General features: G+C 37.9%; 1 long non-coding RNA gene across 1 annotated transcript in view; it reads left to right on the top strand.

Annotated features, from left to right (window-relative positions):
* The window catches only part of LOC121819957 (uncharacterized), a 179,542-nt gene that overhangs the window by 53,925 nt on the left and 101,729 nt on the right, over positions 1-23,888 (top strand). The window contains exon 5 of the long non-coding RNA XR_006060339.2: positions 9,200-9,327. This is a non-coding gene — a long non-coding RNA (uncharacterized LOC121819957). The remainder of the gene's footprint in view (positions 1-9,199; positions 9,328-23,888) is intronic.

Here is a 23,888-nt window from a genome sequence, read left to right as displayed (position 1 = left end):
AAACCCATTGAAGTCTGTCCAATAGAAATATAATGCAAGACGCATGTAATTTTAAATTGTCTAGTAACCACATTGAGTAAAAAGAAAAAGATAAATTAGATTCAATAATGTATTATTTAGCAGAATATATTAAAAAGACTATCATTTAAACATCTAGCCACTTAAAATTATTAAAGAAATATTTTACACTCTCTTTTTGGATTAAGTCTTTGAAATTCAGTGTGTATGTTACATTTATAGTGCATCTCAGTTTGGATGCCAAATTTTCATTGCAGATAATTGATCTGCATTGAGATTTCACAAAATTTACAATTGAAATGGCAGATTCACATATCCAAGTTGTTCCAAACATACTTAAATGCTTTCCAATAATTGAATCAAGCACCAGTTTTAAAATTTAGAATAATTGAACTTAAATTAAAAATTCATTCTTCAGTTACCCTAGACACTGGTGATTAATAGATGCATGTGGCTAGTGGCTGCACTATTGTACAGCTCAGCATTGGAGAGTTTTAAGCAGGAAGTGACAAGACGTGATTTGCTTTAAAAGGATCACTGGTTGCTGTGTGAAGAACTGACTGTGGCAGAGAAAGCATAGGTATAGGGAACCGAGTACACAGAGGTCAGCAGACATTTTCTATGAAGGGCTCGATAGTAAAAACTGGCCAGATAGTATAAATATTTTAGACTTTGTGGGCCACATAGTCTCTGTGAAAGCGTTGTATAACTGCCATTGTGACGTCAAAGCAGTCATGCTGCTGCTAAGTCTCTTCAGTCGTGTCCGACTCTGCGTGACCCCATAGATGGCAGCCCGCCAGGCTCCCCCATCCCTGGGATTCTCCAGGCAAGAACACTGGAGTGGGTTGCCATTTCCTTCTCCAATGCATGAAAGTGAAAAGTGAAAGTGAAGTCGCTCAGTCATGTCTGACTCCTAGCGACCCCATGGACTGCAGCCTACCAGGGTCCTTGTCCATGGGATTTGTCAGGCAAGAGTATTAGAGTGGGGTGCCATAAAGCAGTCATGGGCTCTACATAAAAGAAAGAGCATGACAGTGTTCCACTAAAACTTTATTGATGGACACCAGATTATGAATTTTATATAACTTCATGTCATGAGATGTTATCAGTCTTTTTATTTTTTATAATTATTTAAAGATGTGAAAACTATTCTTAGGTTGTAGGACATACAGAAAGAAGTGGCAAGTAGAATGTGAGTTGCAGTTTGTTGACCCTCAGCTCAGGGTTTTTGGCAGAATCCAGGTGAGAGGGGTTGGTGCTTAGAAGCTGAAGGGTGCAGCAGTGGGAGGAATATGGTTCCCATGGTACTGGGCTGGACTTTCTGATAGTTTGGATTTTGGGGAAAGGAGAGGGAAAAGTCTTAAGAATGAAGGCACCAGGCTTCATTTTGAGCCTGACCAGATGATTTCTAAACTTCTCTTTAGCTCCAACAACTTGTGACCTATGATTTTTAGGTGGAATCCGTTTTTGACCAGAGTTTGGAACGATATTCTTCCTCCTCCTTGAGTGGATGCATTCCAGTGTCTGGAAATTGTAAACCTGGGGATTTTCTGTGCTAAAGGAGTGTTATATATTTTAGCTCTTCACTGACAGCTCCATTAAGCCATTTTATAACTTTTAATTTTTGTGTTGTGGAATTTCATGGCTCTTAAGACACACTTTTGTATGCATCAGCAGTATGTAGAGCTATGATCCTGTTCAAATGCATTAAACTTGCTTTTTTTAAAAATAGGTTCTATGGGAATTCTCGGAGAAGGCAATGGCAACCCACTCCAGTACTCTTGCCTGGAAAATCCCGAGGATGAGGGAGCCTGGTGGGCTGCCGTCTATGGGGTCGCACAGAGTTGGACACAACTGAGCAACTTCACTTTCACTTTTCACTTTCATGCATTGGAGAAGGAAATGGCACCCCACTCCAGTGTTCTTGCCTGGAGAATCCCAGGGACGGGGGAGCCTGGTGGGCTGCCATCTCTGGGGTCGCACAGAGTTGGACACGACTGAAATGACTTAGCAGCAGCAGCAGCAGCAGCATGGGAATTCTAGATCACCTAGGTCCTTCTTTCTCCTCTTTTCGTTTCATCCTATTATAGTTATCTCCTGGTGAGGAGAGGTTTCATGGATTAAAACAGCAATTGATTTTGTTTTTAACTTTTATTTGAATGTATCCTTTCTCCTCAAACACATTATGCATCTCCAAAGAAACTCATAAATTATAAACTAAGCAAAAGTTAAAATTAGATCTGAGTGTGGTATAATGCCCAAAGGAAACTATTTGAAAAGGTAACAAGCTGTCAAAAAACAATTTGTATGGTTAAAAGCCACACCGTTAGATGCTGTTAATGGAGTATCTGAAATGATTATTTAGGCATTGGTTGCTTATTATGTCTCTGTGGCAACCAATCAGTGTGTTTCTTTGGAAGCCTGAGAGACTCAAAATTCGGCACCTATAATACCAGGGAAGTGTGTAGTAGAATGTGTTTTTCCACATCAAACAAACCGTACCTCTTGTTTCTTCAGATTTTAATAATTCTCCACCCCTCCCAAATTGTCATTGGTGCTGATTGCAAGAATAAAGACTAGTTCCTTCAGTGAAAGGATCCTAAAGTCAATCATGTGGATAAAATTACTGAGCCATCCAGCCAGCTGGTCTCTATTTGGCTCCACTTTGGTTCATTAGTTTATGGGGTGAATTCACTCCATATTTAAGGAAAGCAAAAACGGCATCAAAACTAGTTCGTAATTAATTGCAGCTTTTTAGAAAGGAATGCATTGGCAAATGGAGAATATGCACTGTCAGATCCTGATTTCTGATTATGTTATGAATCTGTTTGAAATGTAGCTTTCTTTTGTGTTTATGTTAACGCTGGGTACAGGTTAGGCACTTTTTCAGACCCTTACCACTATAATCTGTGTTTTAAGAGTTTCTCTGCACAACTTCAAAAACTTTAAAATAACACACTATTGGTTAGATGGAGCCTGTACATTTCCAAACAATGTTAAGAGTCATTTGGTTGCCAGGCCATATAATCTTGGCGCCTGTCTCATTGTATTGTCATTGAGGTGATTAGATCGGCTTGTGCCACTGTAAGGCTGACAATGAAATGACTATACATCACAAAAACATCGTGGTTTCCATGCTTTGTTAGTGGCAAAATGGCTAATGTTAATTACTCAGGCATTTAATGGACCCAGAAATAACACATACATGATCCTCTTGATTTGGAAACCTTTTATAAAAGGACATAAAAGCAGTCAAGCAACTCTGGAGCTGTGCCTCTGTACTTCTAACTCCTTGTAATAATGGCCAAAGTAAGTGCAAAAGACACAGATGCTTTTAAACAAAGGGAACCCAGTAGGACGGAGCGCTAATATTTAATGCTACCTCTCATAAACACAGAAAGGAAAAATCTGTTGGAATGAAGAAGCCAAATGTCATAAATATGCCTCCCCATGTCGAAGACTGGAATTAGTTCTCATAGAGCACAACAGGCAAAGGCAAAACAGAACTTCACTTGGCTGCTTATGGTGGAAACAATCCACTCCAGACTAAGTCGAGCCGCTGACAAGAGCATTGCTTTGGAAGTGATGGATATTCAGGACGTAAGCCTGATGTGCATCAAGAGCATGAACTCAGAATGTGTTTGGGGAGATGCCCAACCATGCAAATCTCTGCCAGATGTCATGAGACCCAAGGACTACAGAATTCACCAGGATCCTTATACCTCCTTTGGAGCATCTCATCCCCTTTATCTCTCCAAATCCTACTCCATCTGAACTTGCGAAAAACAACCCATAAATTGAAAGTTGAAGAAAAAGTCAGTAACTTGGAAGCAAGCACTAGGAAAATGAATTTGTTATAAATGAGTTTTCAATTCCTTTTTCTGAGATCAGGAGACTGAGGTCTAGAAAAATGAAAATGGTGAAGTAACTTGCTCAAATTATGTATTTACTTGGTTGGTTGGGGTTAACAGCAGAACATTTTATAAAACGCCTTTAATGAGTTTTAACTAACTCTCAAAAAAATTTTACCAAGTAATTAGGAAAGGTATTATCTTCAAAATATTACAGGTAAAAGAACCAAAATTCAAAATATTACAGGTAAAAGAACTAAAATTCCAAGAGGTAAAATGATTTGCCCAAGACCATATAGCTAGGAAGTCATGATTCTTTAGAATTAGCTCTTTTTGACTCGCTGAACTTTCCATCACTCCAAACTGTCTCCAGATTTAAGTTCCTTTTTCTTCCCCTGTAGAAACCAAACGTAATGGAAAGCTGAAATAAAGAAAAAAATGAAGAAAGAGGAATGAAATAAAAAAAGGAAACAGTACAATTACCTTTGTGTCTGATTCCTCAGATGATAGTTTTCTCAATTAGAGTTGATATACTGAATCCCACCTGAACAGACCAATGGAGGAGAAAAACCTAGGATTTTGGCAACAAGACTTCATAGAGGGGCTACTGTTTATACTTTTAGAACTTATTTTTCTTCTCTTCCATTTCCTCAAAATTTCCCCTCAAAATTAATGGAGGCTTAAATAAAGTAAAAAATGAATTGTTGCTTTTAAAAAATGACGTAGATCCCTTAGAAATGTATCATGTCAGAATGCAATTTTAATGGCTGAAGTTATATAAATGACACATAATAAAACATTATAATTACCTGTTATTTACATATGTGGTCTAAGAATTACTTTAATTGGGAGCAGGATTAACAATTTTAATCACTTTATGAAATATTCATGAGCATTCATAAATCCCACAAGGTATTTCTTTAAAGAATTAATGATATTTAATGTCTTTCCACAGAATTTAAGGGCAGAAAAACCTGATTAGGTAGGTCAGTATAAGTTTTCTGAAGTTACTGTCATTCCCCCTAAAGAAATGGCTACTACGCATTGCTTTTAACTGTCAGATCTGTCTGTTGTTACACATGTGATTTTTTTTTTTTTGCTTTTAATAATGAACCAGATTCTCCCATCATAGTCTATTGGACATGACAACAACAGTAACAAGAATGTCTTTACAGATGGACAGCACTGATACTTTCAAAACGTTCATTCTGATATCAAGGGCAGGAAATGCACTGGTTGTTTTTCCAGAGCCACAGTGTAGGCCACTCTGAGCTCCAGGTGGAGGGACTATGTAGACTCTTAGGGCAAGATTTGAAACTACTTCTCTCTGTAGTGGAAGAATCAAGATGAAATAGTTGGAGTTAGAAACTTGCATGATGAGCATGCACCACATGTATGCACCTGCGCTGAAGGATCTTCTTAAGTCTTAATCCACCTGCCCAACCCCTACAACTTCTCTGGAACCCAGCAAGGAGATACTGATTGCATTGAGGACTAAAGTAAAATAAATGAGATAATTAAATTTTAACATGTTGTCAAGGAGGTAGTACTGACAAAATGGGGAGAGGTAATAGATAGAAAGGGAATCTTAAGGATGGAGTAAAAGAAATGGTGAGAATGATTGAATGTATCCAATTAGGTACACAGGGTGCTCAACAAATATCAACTGTTATTATCCCTTTGAGCATATTTATAGACCTACTCAATGAAAGGTATTTGGTTCTGCTTTCAGAAACTTTGACAGTTCTATTTTTGGAAGTACTGTTGCTTTGGATAATCTAGACCAGTGTTGCTAGGCTAATAGAAATTGGTTACTTAGAATCCTGTTACTCCTGAGTGAGCTGGGAAATTGGATTCCCAAGTATATAAAGTAGAGGACAAGAACTTGGACTAATAAGGACAGATACTTAATGAAACACTAGAGTGGTTGTTGTTGTTCAGTTGCTCAGTCATGTCCGACTCTGTGACCCCATGGGCTGCAGCACACCAGGCTTCCCTGTCCTTCACCATCTCCCAGAGCTTGCTCAAATTCATGTCCATTGAGTCGGTGATGCCATCCAACCATCTTGTCCTCTGTCATCCCCTTCTCCTCCTGCCTCTAATCTTTCCCAGCATCAGGGTCTTTTCCAATGAATCAGCTCTTTGCATCAGGTGGCCAAAGTATCGGAGTTGCAGCTTCAGCATCAGTCCTTCTAATGAATATTCAGGACTGATTTCCTTTAGGATTGACTAGTTTGATCTCTTTGCTGTGCAAGGGACTCTCAAGAGTCTTCTCCAACACCATAGTTCAAAGGTGTCAATTTGACGCTCAGCGTTCTTTATGGTCCAACTCTCACATCCATACACGACTACTGGAAAAACCAAAGCTTTGACTAGATGGACTTTTGTTGGCAAAGTAATGTCTCTGCTTTTTAATACACTGTCTAGGTTTGTTGTAGCTTTTCTTCCAAGGAGCAAGTGTTTTTCAATTTCATGGCTGCAGTCACCATCTGCAGTGATTTTGGAGCCCAAGAAAATAATTCTATCACTCTTTGTATTGTTCCCCCATCTATTTGCCTTGAAGTGATGGGACCAGATGCCATGATCTTAGTTTTTTGAGTGTTGAGTTTTAAGCCAGCTTTTCCACTCTCCTCTTTCACCTCATCAGGAGGTCAAGTAGGGACCACTAAGAGGAGATATTTAATGAAACACCTGAGTGAACAGGGCTATTATTGGCTATTAGTGGTAAAGAATCTGCCTGCTAATGCAGGAGCTGCAGGAGCTGCAGGTTTTATCCTTGTGTCAGGAAGATCTCCTGGAGGAGGAAATGGCAACCTACTCCAGTATTCTTGTCTGGAAAATTTGATGAACAGAGGAGGCTGGCAAGCTGCAGTCCATGGGGTTGGAAAGAGCTGGATATGATTGAGCAAATGAACATTCATGTGCTATTACCTTTATGGTGGACAGAGACACTTCTTCTTGCTGCAGAGTTGAGAAATATGTAAACAGATACATTCTTGGGGAAACTTGTATGATTTATCCCAATTTCTTGCTGTCATGACCTTCAAAGTGCAAGTAAAAGATACATAAATCTATAAATCTTTGTGCATATATAAACATATAAAATATTACTGATTTTGAATTTTTAAAACCATGTTAGATGACTTTATCAAAGACTTAAAAATTAAAATTAGTGATTGCTTTCTGAAGAATATGTAGGACATTTGGAAACTAGTAAAATATGAAAAAGTAATATGAAAAATTATCCAGAATTTCTCCCATTGAGAAAAAGGTCACTATTAATTTTATTGTGTTTTTCTGTTATGCTTTTTATGCACTAAAATATATTAAATTTTATAAAAAAGCTAAAATAGTATCTAGACTGTTGACTGAAATCCAACCCAGTTAGGTTTAAAATGGAAAGGATAGATCTCTTTTCATATTGCAAGTTAAAAAACAAAAACAAAAACTTTGAACTGGTTCCATTTTTGGTTATTTGGATAGTTACCATTATAAATGTTAAGTATTTTGTCAATTTCTTTCTATCTTTATCAACTTTAAAAATGCCTGATGACTCATCAGTACATTTTACCTCTATGCTTGCTTTCTGGTAATTTGTGCTGTAATATTATATTTATAGCTTTATTTTGTGACTTACTAACTTCAAGCATTGTCTAAGGAGATGAGATTTTGTAGATATTTTTGGCTATATTGTTACTTTTACCTTTGTAAGGTTTATAATGTTTATCTTTTATTGTATGAAATGAAAGTGAAAGTGTTAGTTGCTCAATTGTGTGCGACTCTCTGTGACCCTACAGGCCTTAGCCTCTGTTCATGGAATTCTCCAGGCAAGAATACTGGAATGAGTTGCCATTCCTTTCTCAGGGGATCTTTCTGACCCAGGGATCACACCTGGGTCTCCTGCATTGCTGGCAGATTCTTTACCATCTGAGCTACCAGGGAAGCCCTTTCTATTTTACGGTTAACAGTTACTATGACTTCATGCTTTGTTTATAAGTTGAGACTAAAATTTTAGGATGAATAAAACAGCCTTTATAATATTATTATTATGCGAATATTACTCATTGTAAAAGCAAATGATATAAATAGACGCATAGAAGAAGAAATGCAGTGAGTGTCCAGTCATCAAACTCCTGTGAAGGAAAATGTTCTTAGCATAATTCAAGAATGGGTAGCAGAATCTCTTACAACACTTTGGAATTTTCTTCACTTCCTCTCATTCATCCTCAGTTGCTTCTGTTTCTTTCTGTCTTGCGTCATCAGTTTGCATTCTCTTTCATTTTCCTGGGATATCCTTCTCAGTCTATAGTTTTTATGGGAGTGGCTTGGGCAGTAAGTTTTCCTAGTCATTGCCAGAGTTACAGTTATATTTTGGTTTGTTTTGCTTTTATACTTGAGAATAAAATTATGGGTTCATTTCTTCTCAGACCATTAGAAGAATTGCTCCATTATTTTACAGTATTCAAAGAGAATTTGAACTGTCATACTTTCATGCTAATTTTTTTTTTTTAAGTCTCTTGGGTTCATAGAATTTTCTCTCTTTCTAAAAAGCTACTTCCTTTACCCTTTTGCTCTTCTCTGCCTCTCAGTTTCCTGCTAGGTGGATGCCAGAAAGTCGTATCTTTTAATATTTACTTTTTTTGGTTTTCCTCTTAGTTCTAGAAAATTCTCTCAACTCTGTATTCCTGATCACCCGTTTGGTTATTGCATCATTTTTTTCTCCTTTAGTTTATAGAACAAAGTTAGTTTTGTCATTCATATTTCTGATATAGTTTTACGGTCGAGAACAATTTAATTGCTTTTCTTGGGCTTCCCAGGTGGCGCTAGTGGTAATGAACCCATCTGCCAGTGCAGGAGACACAAGGGACACGAGTTCAATCCCTGGGTCAGGAAATCCCCTGGAGGAGGAAATGGCAACTCATTCCAGTATTCTTGCCTGAAGAATTCCATGGACAGAGGAGCCTGGCAGGTTATAGTCCGTAGGGTTGCAAAGAGTTGGACATGACTGAAGTGACTTAGCATGCAGCACGTGCATTGTGGCCTGTCCTGGTTTTATTGATATATTCACTTATTTAGTGTCTTTGAAGAAAGTAATTAGAATTAAAAAAAAAATTTATTTCCCAGTTTGTACAAAGGTCACATGTTTTGTTGTTTATTTTCATCCTTCCCTTTCTTGTCATTGTCTTTCCTCAAATGGCTACTGGTCCTGGATTGTCAATTCATATTTATGAATGATGACCAATTTAATCGATGTAAATGAATTCCATTTACTCTGTAGCTGTAGAGTGTAAGCATACCTTGATATTATGATTTCGCTGTGTTTTCTCTAGTGAAATCCAGGAGGATACAAAGAGAAGGCAGGAACAAGATTTGCAGTAGACACAGATTCCTATAACTGGAGCAGACGTGGAGCCGCAGCCAGAACACTGCACCATACAAATGAGGAATAGGCAGACGGGTAAGAGATTTGTCAAAAAACAATTCTGATTTTTCTTTCTCATCCATAGTTATATTTATAAAGGAACATTTAAAAATTTTTCAAAACTGCATTGATTTTGCCTTGCATATGAATTTGTCTTTATGGAAGGTAGTACTGAGTTGGCAAGACACTCTGGGGTTGATGTGACTTTTCACTGGCCACTGACATTTCTCACATCGTTTCATTCACTTTCTCAGAATCTGCAGTCTTGGCTTATATTCTAATGGTAATCTCTGCCACGTTCTCCACTGTTTTTGTAAGAATACATTTTCAAAATAAAATTTAAGAGACATCAGTGTCTAAGGGAGAACACAGACATAGAGCCTGTGCGATGACCGTTGATTTCCCAACTTCTAAAATATAAAAATAAATTGCTTATGGCGAGAGGCCAAGTTTTTTTTCAAACTTATGTTGCGTACTATTGTGGGTTTCCAGTCTCACTCTTTAGAAGTAGCAATTAGGCATTTTACTTATAAATTGTGTTAATATTTCTCTTATCACTGGACAGCCCCCCCAAAAAGAGTCTCAGAGGCTTTGCATGAGGGACAAGGACTATAGATTTGAGTCCTGGCTTAGTCATGCATCAGCTGCTTTATTTTTCATACATTTTTAACTGTTAGGAACTTCAGTTTCCTTACTTGTGAAATGATAATTTAACGGCACTTATCTTACGTGCTGTGCTGTGTGCCTAGTTCACTCAGTCTTGTCCGACTCTTTGCGACCCCATGGGTTATAGCCTGCCAGGCTCCTCTGAACATGGACTTCTCCAGGCAAGAGTACTGGAGTGGCTTGCCATGTCCTCCTCCAGGGGATCTTCCCAACCCAGGGACTGAACCTAGGTCTCCCGCATTGCAGGCAGATTCTTTTACCATCTGAGCCATCAGGGAAGCCCAAGAATACTGGAGTGGGTAGCCTATCCCTTCTCCAGGGGAACTTCCAGACCCGGGGCTCCTGCACTACAGGCAGATACTTGACTGTCAGAGCCACCAGGGAAGCCTTGAGTTTATTGTAAGACTAGCATTTAATTATTCAGTTGAAATACATAACCAACAGAATTATGGAAACTGAATCACTTAAGAGGATACTGCAGCCTATAAAATACATGTACCATTCTGCAAAGTTTGGAAGTTTAATCATTATTCTGAAATTGGAGCATGAAGAAAAGTGAAATGCTGAGTATTGTTTTAGATTTTTATTAATTTAACACATTGTTAAATGAGATTTTCTTTCTATCTTAGTGTCTTGGTTGTAATCTGAAAGCTGAGGATATCAGTGATAAATGTTTCACATTCTAAGGAAAGGTTTAAGGCTCAACCATCCAGGACTAACTTTTCTAGTCTATAGAACAGAATTCTACAGACTCCTGGGAGACTGAGGATATGTTTATTAACATAGCTCTATGATTGAGATATAATTCACATAAATATAATTCATCAGAGTAAAGTGTACAATCCAGTGGCTTTTAATATAGTCAAATATTTGAGAAACCATTACAAGAATCAATATTAAAACATTTTCCTTATCCACAAAAGAAACTCCTCACCCCTTAGCCATTACCTACTCCCTACTGCTCAGTCCCTAGGCAACCACTAATCTACTTTCTGCCGCTATAGATTTGCCTATTTTGGATGTATCATACAAATGGAATCATACAAGTTGTAATTTTTGACTACCTTCTTTCACTTAGCATAATGTTTTCAAGTTTTATCCACATTGTAGCATATATCAGTACCTGTTTTTATTGTCTAATAATATTCCAGTGTATAGATATATTATTTTATTTATCTATTCATTAATTGATGGACTTCTGTGTTGGTTTTACTTTCGGTTATTATGAATAGTGCTGCTATAAATATTTGAATACAAATTTTTGCATGCACATATATTTTTATTTTCTCTTGGTTGTATACCTCAAAGCAGAATTACTGATTAGTATGGTATTAATAACTCTATATTTAACCTTTTTAGACTGTTTTCCAAAATAGCTGAACCATTTTACACTCCCACTAGCAGTATATGAGAATTCCAGTTCTTCCATATTCTTGCCAACACTTGTTATTAACTGCTCTATTGATGATAAACATCCTAGTAAGTATGAAGTCATATCTCATTTCAGTTTTGATATATATTTCCAAGATAGCTAGTGACGTTGAATATTTTTTCATGTGCTTATGAGTCATTTGTATATCTTCTTTGAAAAACTGTCTATTGAGATTTGTTGCCTATTTTTTTAATCAGTTGTCATTTTGTAGTTTAAAAAGTTTGTGTTGTTCCCAGTTTCCCCTAGCCATGTGAAATAGCTTCAAAACAATGATACACAGACATTGGAGATATCTGTTGTATCATTCCCCAGCTTCTGAAACTTCAGGTCCAGAACTGACATTGAGTTGGAAAAGATCTTGGAGAGAGATCTGTGTTAGGACTGGTTTTACTTGGAGAGTTTGAGGGGCACTGAGACTGAGTTTTCCTCAGGGTCTCTGTTGATGGCTAGAGCCATTGAGAAAGTCCCCTGTACACGAGTGTTGCTGTGTAGTGTGTTATGGTCTGAATGTTTGTATTCCCCATCCTCCAAAGTTCATATGTTGAAATCCTATTATAATCCCTGATGTAGAGTATTAGGAGGGCCTTTGGGAGCTGATTGGTCCTGAGAGTAGAGCCCTCATGAATGAGATTAGCACCTTATAAGAGAGGTCAGGAGAACTCCCTTGCTGCTTGCGTTGTGAAAGGTTAAAATGAGAAGTCTGCAATCCAGAAGAGGGTCCTCACCCAACCGTGCTGGTACCCTGGTCTTGGACTTCTTAGCTGCCAGGACTGTGAAAAATAAAGTTCTGTCATTTATAAGCCATGCATTCTAAGATACTTTGTTTCAGCAGCCCGAATGACTAAGACATAGGGGCAGGAGTCATAGGAATTAGAATCAAATTAAAACCTGAGGCAAAATCAGAAGCAGTTAGCCCAAGCATGTATTGCCTGTACAGTGATGGGGCAGTACTTACGTCCCTGCCTGGGGATATCCAGAGTCCCAAAAGCAGTCCATGAAATGGTGTATAGAGAAAGGACCACATTATATAAGCACCGATCAAGAAAATCTTTGTCCTTTCCACTTATTCCCCTCCTTAGACTGCTTCCTACCCTCATTTTCCCACTTCTTGTATTCAAGTTGCAAGTCTCGCATGGGCTAGGGAGAGGAGAAAGCTTTGAAATGGTTCAAGTTTTGAGTTAAATTGGATTGGATATTTTCACACCTGAAAATAATACTGTTCGGATACCTAAAAGTGACCACAAAAGCCACAAGGGGACTGCCGGAGATATTTTCCAAGAAAGCAGAAAGATCTAACAGAGAATTTCTTAAAATAGTAGTAGAAAAGGAGAAAACTAATTTTTGATTATAGCCCATCATGTCTAGTCTGTTTAATATAAATACACATGCACACACATACATGTATCTACATATTTTCTCAGTGATGTATTCTTCCTAGGTTGATGAAATATGTCTAAGCCCTTTGGTCTACACATCATAGTAAATAGTGAAATGAATGTAGTTGTATGGAATTTCCAATCATAGGACACAGAGCAGTGGTGGGGTCAGGGAATAGAAGCCAGGTTTCTGACTGGCAACTTATAACTGGATTATGCAACATATGATTTGGAACTCTTTCTAGGGCTGTCAATATTATCAGTGACTCTAATAATTGATTGTTTGGTTCATCTGTGTGTGTGCTTATTCGCGATGTTGTGTCCAACTCTTTGTGTCCCACAGACTGTAGCCTGCCAGGCTCCTCTGTTCATGGGACTTTCTAAGCAAGAATACTGGAGTGGGTTGCCATGCCCTTCTCCAGAGGATCTTTCTGGCCCAGGGATCAGACCTATGCCTCCTGCATCTCCTGCATTGGAAGACGGGTCTTTACCATTGAGTCACTTGGGAAGCCCTTGTTTGGTTTATATTTTGTGATTAAAGATCTTCATTCTCCTGGGAGATCTCAGATCTTTTAGTAACAGTTAATTTGATAAGTAAAAACATTTAGTAAACAAAATGCTTCTTTGAAATAATAAGATACGCAGAAACTATTTTCAAATTCATGTTTTAAAATAAACAACATATTAATTGCAGGAAACCAATTGTTTGGGTAGCAGACTCTTAGATGACAGATTGGAGTGACAATACGGGTCAGTCCCGGAGAGTTTGAGCTCTAGGTTTTGGTCATGTCAGGCCCAAGATCAAGAGAAAGTAAAACTACTGAAAAGCTTGGCATAACATCTTAGAGAGGCAGAGCACGGAGGCCCTTCACACAAACAGAACAAATCCTTTTCAGTGCTTTTAGACCTTAACAAACATGGGGTGATGTGTAAAACTTCACCCCCACCCCACCACAGAGCTATCCCCCACCCTGTGAGCCCCTGAACTCTTTTCAGCATTTCTTAAATCTGCCCCATTGAACAATCTGCATTCATTTTTAACAAATGCAATCTCATTGAATTAGATTCTGAAGAGACTTTACAGCAAGCAAAAGGAGGACTGATCCTGTATTTTCTTTAATTTAAACAAGGGACAGAGCCCAGCAAATGAGAAATTTTGGGCTAAGTTCACTGAAATGGGTGGGGAGGGACAGAGAAGGGGTGAAAATGGGATGGACTTGTACTGGGTAAGGAATCAATTTCTAGAGTGTTCTAGGAATAGAAAACCAATGTTAAAATTGGTCCTTTAATTGTGTGACTGTTCAGTGTTACTGGATACATTTTCTTTTCCCTGTTCATAATTTGATATATTTAATTGAAATTTCCTTGAATGTAAGGTAGGGCTTAGAGTCAAAATCATCAAAATTATAAAGTGAGAGAAGGAAAACAAGCCACTAGCTATTTGCAGGTATAATAAAGATTCGACTAATCTGCATGTCTATAGTTTGTGTTAGCTTGCTGACCATCACAGTCTGATCAAATTTGCCCTATCACCCAGGCACACACGATTCATTGCCTAGTATCATTATGATTATCTTTGCTCCTCTCATTACTCACCCATTCCTTTGGTTGTATCAGGAGTAAAAGTAAAAAGCCATAAGCCTCCCTGCTGTTTAACATAAACACCAAATCATTCCCAATTCCAAGTCCAGTGTCAATTAATACAAAGCAAACCAGGATCACTCAGACAAATTTCTTCTTCCTCCACTGGGCATCTGACCTCTCTCCCCTGAAACTGTTGACCCATCAGTGTTAAATTTAGGAACTCAGTCTTGGTTTTCAGGAGCAACAAATCCCTAATAACTTAACAAGCAAAATATAGACTCAGCCTTGAAATGTGTCAGCACACGAATTAGCTAGACAAATAAAAAGGATAAAAAAAAATCTTGAAAATAGCACTTATCATCAGTCTCCCATTCAGAAATAATGAAGGGAGATGGTTTATACAGATTTAATAATAAGACATGACATAGATGTAAATATAACGTTACGACCTTTCTTCTGGTAAACAATAAGCATTTTGTTCATTATTCAGAGCCTCTTTATTTCAATGAATGTGGTGATGAATCGAACTTATGACATCAATTAAGTCACAAGTTTATATTATTTTCAAACAGATAAAGTACAGATATTCTAAGGCAGGTAGCAAGAATGATGAGTTACTGTCTATCGTTGTTCCCTAAATGAGTTATACATATTCAAAAAAGGAACATTAAAGATGTTGTACAGAGCCAGGATCATATATTACGTTTTCTCTGAACAAAGATAACATTTGTAGAATCTTATTAGCAATAAATCTTTTAGATTTTTTCCCCTTAAAACCTTATGATCCCAAAGGGAAGAAGTGATAATCGGTAAATAGAACTCTGACATTTGTCAGGAATTTACCTGAATTAAAGTTGAATTGGCTTGAGCGAGAGATCAAGAAAAAAAATTATCTTTGAATATATTTGAATTTCTCTTCAAAGATATCACTAAAATGGAAACAAAAATACTTACTTTGTCATATTTGAAGAACACAGGATATATAATATGTAATCATCAATAATAACACATAAATATCCTGGAGCAAAATGGTATTCACAGAGCATAGAATAGTTTCAAAGAATATTGAACTATAAATTTTTCTAGAAGTATTATATAAAAAGTACAAATAGTTTAGTATTATGTATTCTCCTTTTAATGATTTCAACATCAGAAATTAGATAAGTATTATAGATTCTCTCTTTTTCTTACTCAACCAATGGTTGTACCAGGAAAGAAAAAGCAAAACAAAGCAAGGTGAGAGAGAATTAAAACCATTCTGGGATATTGTACATGGTATATCCAGTAACACATGGTCATCACTGATGATTTGGAGCATTGCAGTGTCTGGCACTGAATGTGATTTGGTTAGAAGGCCCCTGAGGGTTAAATACCCATTTCCTAGTGCTGTTGAGTTAGGGTCTTTCTATCACTGTATTTCTCTGGAAGGAAGAGGTTCCCCAAAATGGGGACTACCCCCTGAAAGAGGACTTTTATTACGAGTTGCCTCATTAGGATCTCTCTGCAGAGCTCTACTTGCTTTTCCCTTTAAAAAGTGCATTGTCCATGAACTTGAATTGGAGAATGCCCCACATTCGCATCATAGGCTCCCCTGGAAGTTATCAGAAGATGGTGGGATGCAGAAGCAAGAGTACTGGTGGTTGCAACATCAAAGAACAATTCTGTCTCTCAAACCAGCATCTAGATGGTACCAGGAAAGACAACTTATTGTGAATTTACTTAACATTGAGATGAACATTTTATAGACCATGATGGAAAAGGAAAGGCTTAGTTGGGAGTTTATCTAGATATGTAAAATTAAAAGTAATGAAGATATTTTAAGAACAAAAGTTAGGTTTTATAGAAACTATTTTGTAATCCTTCCAACAAATGAAGAAGTAACCAAATCTTAGATTTTTGAGTAATCTTTTCTTATGAAAAGAATCAATTTTACAAAAATATTCTATGGCTTTATTAATTTTCAAATGGATTTTCCTAAATCATTTGGTTTTCAAGCTGTTTACTTTTTAATCACATCTACTTTATTTTATTTTTTTTCATTTGTTTGATCTTGATAGATCTACATCTTTGCCTGTGATGTGAACTGTCTCCAATATCACTTTAATAGACTTTATGAAATCCTGCATTTTGTAAAGATTTTCAGTTTAACTTTAAAATTTTTATTCTATTTGCATAGGAAGTTGTAGACATCATTTTTGCAGCAGGATTATACCTGATCAAGATATTGATTCTATTGATTAAAATAGGTGATATACTAAATGCAATGGGAGATGAACTCACAACTAATTTTAAAAATGGTCAGTTCAGTGCTAATAATTTTCATGTTATGACAACTCTTGATTTCCTTGGACAATTTTTAACTGTTGAGACTCACAGAATAAACAGGCAGAAGAGGAATCAGATACCTGTGTCTATTTGACAATTTATTGAAGAGTCAGAGAAAACTATGTAGGTGTTAATAATAGGTAGGCAGATAAGACTTTTTAAAACCATGAACTATGTTATAAACAGTTAGCAAGTATGGATTTGTGCGTTAGAATTCTTACCGTCCTCTGTAAGAAGGAGGGGCAATTTGACTTCTGTTTGCTTATTTTACTCTGAGACCCCTTATATTCCTTTACTGCAGATTTGTTGCTCCGTTCATCTATCACACAAGCATATACAATGCTTGAGGCTTCCCTGGTTGCTTAGATGGTAAAGAATCTGCCTGCAATGCAGAAGACCCGGGTTCAATTCCTGGGTTGGGAAGATACCTTGGAGAAGGGAATGGCTACCTATCCCAGTATTCTTGCCTGGAGAATTCCATAGACAGAGGAGTCTGGTGGGCTATAGTCTATGGGGTAGCAAAGAATCAGACACAACTGAGTGAGTGATTTACACTTTTTACAGTGCTTACTTACCGTCTGTCAGACACTGTGTCAGGCTTTGGAGATACAAGGATGGACCATGTATCTCTTTACACAGTGAGCTCAGGATCTAATAAGAGAAATACCTGGAGAAACAAGTATAGTACAGTATAATAAAAAAAAAACCTATCTAATTATTATGATACATTTATAATATCAGGCACTGCACCAGATGCTTTACCATTGTTTCATTTGGATCCTAACAACCTCGTTGGTGGCTGACTCTAGATCTTTTTCAGGCCAACACCACGTTCTGTACCACTGTATTCCACTGCTTCCTCACATAAGTGCAAGACAAAGTTTTATGCCCAGGTACTTTGAGAACATCAGGGAGGCCTCTAAACTAGACTGGGGTGCCAGAGGAAGGCCCTCTGGGGGTATTGTATGAGCTAGAATGCTAGAGGACAAGCTCACAGACTGTGGCAAGGAACAGCCAAGTGGAGATGAGGTTGGAGGGATGGAGAAATTACCCTGTCTTTGTTTTCTTCAGTATTCTAAGCATAGTTATAGTATAAACCATTTTACAGTACATTACCTGGAATATAACAACATAATTTCATTTACAATCATGCTCAGTGTTCCCAATACCAGAAAATTTCAAATAAAACCTTATGTTTAATCATTGTCCCCATTTTTGTGTAAAAGATTTCTAAAGCTGGCTGCCTCAGGCGGTGTACTTGAAAGACTGTTACTCAGCTGATGACTGCTGCTTCTGATTCCTTCTGCTATGTATATTTACCCAGAAATGTCACATGGGATTTTACATTTATATAATGCTTTTTAGGGCAATGAAAACCCAATAAAATCGGCTGGCTTATTTAATGTTCAAAGTGTTTAATAAGCTTTTTTTTTTTTTTTGAATGAACCATTTAAATGAGTTTTTTTTTTTTCATTAATTAACTCACCAGTGCACCAAATACGTATCAGATAAATGAGTTGATAGGGTCCCCGGTTTAGTTGAAGATGCAATACGGAAAGCACTAATTAGGCAGGCAAGAGCTCCAGATAATTAAATAGTAATTAATAGATTTTTGTGCTACCAAAATTAAAAGTAACTAATTGGTTGAAAAAATATTTAAAATTGTGTGCTTGGAACTTACATGTTGAATGTGGTTCTGAGGGATACTAAGACTATGTTGGTTTTGTTAAGAGTGAAAGTTTTATTTTTTTCTTTCACTCGATTTTCTCCCCCTTCTGACATCTTATGTCAAAGTGTTCCCATGTTAATAGTAGAATATAATGGAAGTTTATGCAATTAAATACAGCAAGAGAGTTTATAGACCATTTATCATTGGACATGGGTCATATACTGTGAATTTCAGAAAATAAAAGGGAATTCCATTTGTAGTTCACTCTTGCCTGAAGCTCACCTAATGAAATCTTTCTCACTCATAGAATTAACAGTGTATCCAGCTGAAAAGTATTTAACATTCTCTGTGCATACTAAGCATGCAAAAGTAGAATAAAACCTTGCATACTTACAGGGGATTTTTGTTGCTTTTTCTTCAGCCCAAATTAGGCAGTTCTTGTTCATTTAGCGCATTTGAAAGGAGCTGAACTTTTGAAACTCTGAACTGTCAGTCTCCATCGTTTCATCTGACAGCTGACACTTTGAGAGTAAAGAATACACAAATCATGGGAGTGGAGTGAAATACTGCTAATAAATGCTATTGTTTTTCCCGATGGAAAAGGAACACCTTATACAACTGTTTGCAGATCCAATGGGTTTGTTATGATGCAAAATGCATGTTTGGCTGTCACCATTTTTGTTTACTACCTGCAGAGCATAAAATTGCTGATAAAAAAAATTGAAGAAACATAAGGCAAGATTCATTAAGAATAGAAGCATGCTTTTCTCCTCCCCGCCTACCTTTATCACCCCACCCTCTCATCATAATATGATCAACAGTGAGTCTTCCTTCATAAAGGCATGAAACTAAATAAATAACTTATGGTTCTTGAGATAATTACAAGATTTCTGTATTTATGGAAAACTGGAACTCTGAAACATTTGCTTGTCTGCTTGCTAAGTGAGGGAACTTGTGAATATTCATTTTGCTATTTTGGAATTTCGTTTAAGAAGGTCCATGATAGTTTTGGGCTTCCCTGGTGGCTTAGCAGGTAAAGAATCTGCCTGCAATGCAGGAAACACAGGATATGGGGGTTCAATCCCTGGGTCGGGAAAATCCACTGGAGAAGGGAAAGGCAACCACTCCAGTATTCTTGCCAGGAGAATTGCACGGACAGAGGAACTTGGTAAGCTACAGTCCATGGGGTCTCAAAGAGTTGGACACGACTGAGCAACTAACTAACACTTTGACTTTCATGATAGGTTTAGAGACTGTATAGCTTTGTTTTCCACCAGCAAACTTCTGAGGTCAAAGTGTTTGTGGGTAAGTTGGAAGGAACCACCTTCCTGATGCAGAAAATCTCAGACCTATTGACCTGACCACACTACACAGAATAACATATCATAATTTATTGAAATCTTCCTTTGTTAACATTAATTAAGATATATTCAGCAGGAAGATCATTCCTATTTTGTTTAATATGTATCTACTGTAGAGAAGCTTCCCTGGTGGCTCAGACAATAAAGAATCTGCCTGCAATGCAGGAGACCTGGGTTTGATCCCTGGGTTGGGAAGATCCCTGGGAGAAGGGAATGACAACCCACTCCAGTATTCTTGCCTAGAGAATTTCATGGACAGAGGAGCCTGGCAGTCTACAGCCCATGGGGTCACAAAGAGTCAGACATGACTGAGTGACTAACACACACACACACACACACACACACTATCAGTTCAGTTCAGTTCAGTCGATCAGTTGTTTCCAACTGTTTGTAACCCCAAGGACTGCAGCACACCAGGCTTCCCTGTCCATCACCAACTCCCAGAGCTTACTCAGACTCATGTCTGTAGAGTCAGTGATGCCATCCAACCATCTCATCTTCTTCTCCTCCTGCCTTCAATCTTGCCCAGCATCAGGGTCTTTTCCAGTGAGTCAGTTCTTCACATCAAGTGGCCACAGTATTGGAGTTTCAGCTTCAACATCAGTCAATCCAATGAATATTCAGGACTGACTTCCTTTTTGATGGACTAGTTGGATCTTCTTGCTGTCCAAGGGACTCTCAAGAGTCTTCTCCAACACCACAGTTCAAAAGCATCAATTCTTCAGCACTCAGCTTTCTTTATAGTCCAACTCTTGCATCCATACATGACTACTGGAAAAACCATAGCTTTGACTAGACGGACCCTTGTTGGCAAAGTAGTGTCTCTGCTTTTTAATATGCTGTCTAGGTTGGTCATAACTTTTCTTCCAAGGAGCAAGCATCTTTTAATTTCCTGGCTGCAGTCACCATCTGCAGTGATTTTGGAGCCCCTCAAAATAAAGTTTTTCACTGTTTCCATTGTTTCCCCATCTATTTGTCACGAAGTGATGGGACCAGATGCCATGATTTTGGTTTTATGAATGCTGAGGTTAAACCACCTTTTTCACTCTCCTCTTTCACTTTCATCAAGAGGCTCTTTAGTTCTTCTTCACATTCTGCCTTATAGAAGGGTGGTGTCATCTGCATATCTGAGGGTATTGATATGTCTCTTGGCAATCTTGATTCTAGCTTGTGCTTCATCCAGCCTGCATTGCACATGATGTACTCTGCATATAAGTCAACTAAGCAGGGTGACAATATACAGCCTTGATATATTCCTTTCCCGATTTGGAACCAGTCTGTTGTTCCATATCCAGTTCTAACTGTTCCTTCTTGACCTGCATACAGAATTCTCACGAGGCAGGTCAGGTGGTCTGGTGTTTCCATCTTTAAGAATTTTCTACAATCTGTTGTAATCCACACAGTCAAGGCTTTGGCATAATCAATAAAGCAAAAGTAGATGTTTGTCTGGAAATCTGTTGCTTTTTCAATGATCCAGCAGATGTTGGCAATTTGATTTCTAGCCTTTTCTAAATCCGGCTTGAAAATGGTTCACATACTGTTGAAGCCTGGCTTGGAGAATTTGGGGCATTACTTTGCTAGTGTGTGAGATGAGTGCAATTGGGCAGTAGTTTGAGCATTCTTTGGCATTGCCTTTCTTTGTGATTGAAATGAAAACATACCTTTTCCAGTCCTGTGGCCACTGCTGAGGTTTCCAAATTTTCTGGCATACTGAGTGCAGCACATTCACAGCATCATATTTTAGGATTTGAAATAGCTCAACTGAAATTCCATCACACACAGTATAGAGAAAGATAAATTAATGGCTTGATATAATGTATTTTGCCTCCCTCATGGTATATTAACTCTCAAAGCACTTTTACATCCTAAATATTTCATAAATGTTAAACTTAGCAAATGTCATCCACTATCTTAGTAAACCTCTGAAAGATTTCAAATAGAATAAAATCAGGTCTGATCCAAATAGAGAACTTGAAAAGTTATAGAATGAGATGTGACAGTTAATTTTAAGTGTCAGCTTGATGGGGCCATGGGGTGCCCAGATTTTCAATTATTATTCTGGATGTATAAGGTTGTTTTTGGATGAGATTAATTTTTGAATGTGTAGACTAAATAAAGCAGAATTCTCTCCCTATGTGGATGGGCCTCATCTAATCAGCTGAAGGCCTGACTTGAACAAGAAGTCTGACCCTCCCTTAAGTAAGAGAGAACTCCTCCTGCCTCACTGCCTGATATGGGACTTTGGTCTTTTCCTTACTTCAGACTCAAGCTGGAACATCAACTCTTAAACTATCACCACTCCTGGTTTTCAGGCCTTTGAACTCAGACTGAAATAATACCACTGGTTACTCTGGCTATTCAATTTTCCAATGCAGATCCTGGATCTTCTCAGCCTCCATAATCACTTGAGCCAATTTGTTATAGTAAAGCCAATTCTCCTTTCTATATATGTACATCCTGTTGGTTCTGTCTCTCTGGAGGACTCTCATAAATTCATGGGGTTTTAATTGTGAAAAGAAAAAGTGGAGTTTAATGTGAAAAGTTCAGGAGTGACTGGTATTTCTTTTTTCTTTCTATACAATGACTTTTAGTTTTCAATGCAAATAATAGGAAAAGGAAATTATGTTCTATATTGTTTCTTGCTGATGAACTGACAGAGATAACTCACTTAACTGTCTAGACAGGAAACATACATGCATACCTATGAAAACATTAAAAAGCTCATTACCACATGGCCTTGAACAATGTTAACATCTTATGCACACATTTACACATGTATATACAAAGTGTAATTGATTGAGAAAGGGGAGAGTCCAGTAAATTATTTCTACTGATATTTTACACATAATTCTTTTAGTGCCTCAGTGTATCTTGAAACAAGAAAATGCTTTGGACTTTGATGGAAAAGTGCCCTTAAAATTCAAGGAAATGTGCACACAACTATCAAGCATGTAATTCACGTGGTTTCATGGGAGATTTGGGAAGTCTGTTTGTCCCACTGGAAAACTGAAAGTTCCTTCTGGAGAAGCCAGCCATTGCTCTGCTTTCTAGTTCCAGCGCTCTGACCTCTCCCCCAGGTTTTCTCTGAAATATGCTTAACTTTGAGTCACCATCTCTACTGTTTGCTTACTCACCTTCTCAAAATCAACAGGTCAGAAGTCAATGGGTACTTTTTAAAATTCATGACTGTCTTAGGACGTATGATTCCCAAGACAGCTGTGGCAAAGCACCAGGCCTACAGATCGGTAATGTCCAGAATGTTATTCCGTGGCTAAGATTTAACCGGAGTTGCCCCTCATGCCCACAAACAGGCAGTTTGCTTGGTCTGTCATTGCTTCCTGAAGGTACTTAGGAGGGGCAGGAGCCGAGAGTGGGCAGTTACGTTCTTCCACGTGAGAGCACAAGTGAATTAACGTTCCAGTGCCTCAAGTCTCTGAGGCAATTACATAGGTTTTCAGTAGTTAAACCAAGGTAACTTGCAAAGAGCCCAATTCCATTGCTGACTCGGTCTTTAAATCAATATGTTTCCACAGACGTTATATATGATAGCATATGTGGGCTGGGAAACAAGGAATAGAGACCCTGGAACAGATTTAAAGGGGAGAAAGCGACACTTTATATGAGGCTGGATTTTCAAGTATTATCTAGGGTAAAAGTTTTTTAAAATCTTAAATTACCTGTCACTGTGAAGCAGAGAACAGTTCCAGAGACTTGACTTTGCTCTTACATAGGCACTCCACATGATGTCAGAGACCCCTGAAAGGGTACTTGGAAAGATATATTGCAAATTGTTATGCGATTCCCTGTTCCTCTGGCCAAGAGAATTAGGAATTGGGCAGGATTTTTATGTTGGGTAGGGGAAGGAGGGGGTAAAAATTGACATGGAAATTTATTTTCAAGAGTACTAAAACCTGGGCAGTTTTTACTGCATAGCCCACAGGATACTGGCTACAATAATTTGAAGGAAGGCAGCAGAGAGACTGAACTGATGGCTACAGAACAGGTTCTGGAAAGTCCCTTTTGCCGCAGTTTTCATAGAGGAGGACATCCCTGATCTCACATTCTTTCTAATTTCACTGGAAGGTCTGAGGAGTGAAAGGTCAGACATGGCACTGGCCAGTGTAGTTGGTGTGGCTATTGCATGGAGTGTGCACAAAAGAAAAGCAGCTTTCAGAGGTTCAGAA

Source organism: Ovis aries, chromosome 7 (genome assembly GCF_016772045.2).
Source record: "Ovis aries strain OAR_USU_Benz2616 breed Rambouillet chromosome 7, ARS-UI_Ramb_v3.0, whole genome shotgun sequence".
Classification (NCBI taxonomy): domain Eukaryota; kingdom Metazoa; phylum Chordata; class Mammalia; order Artiodactyla; family Bovidae; genus Ovis; species Ovis aries.
Note: the sequence above shows the minus strand (reverse complement) of the source record. Positions and strands in the feature narration are given on the sequence as shown.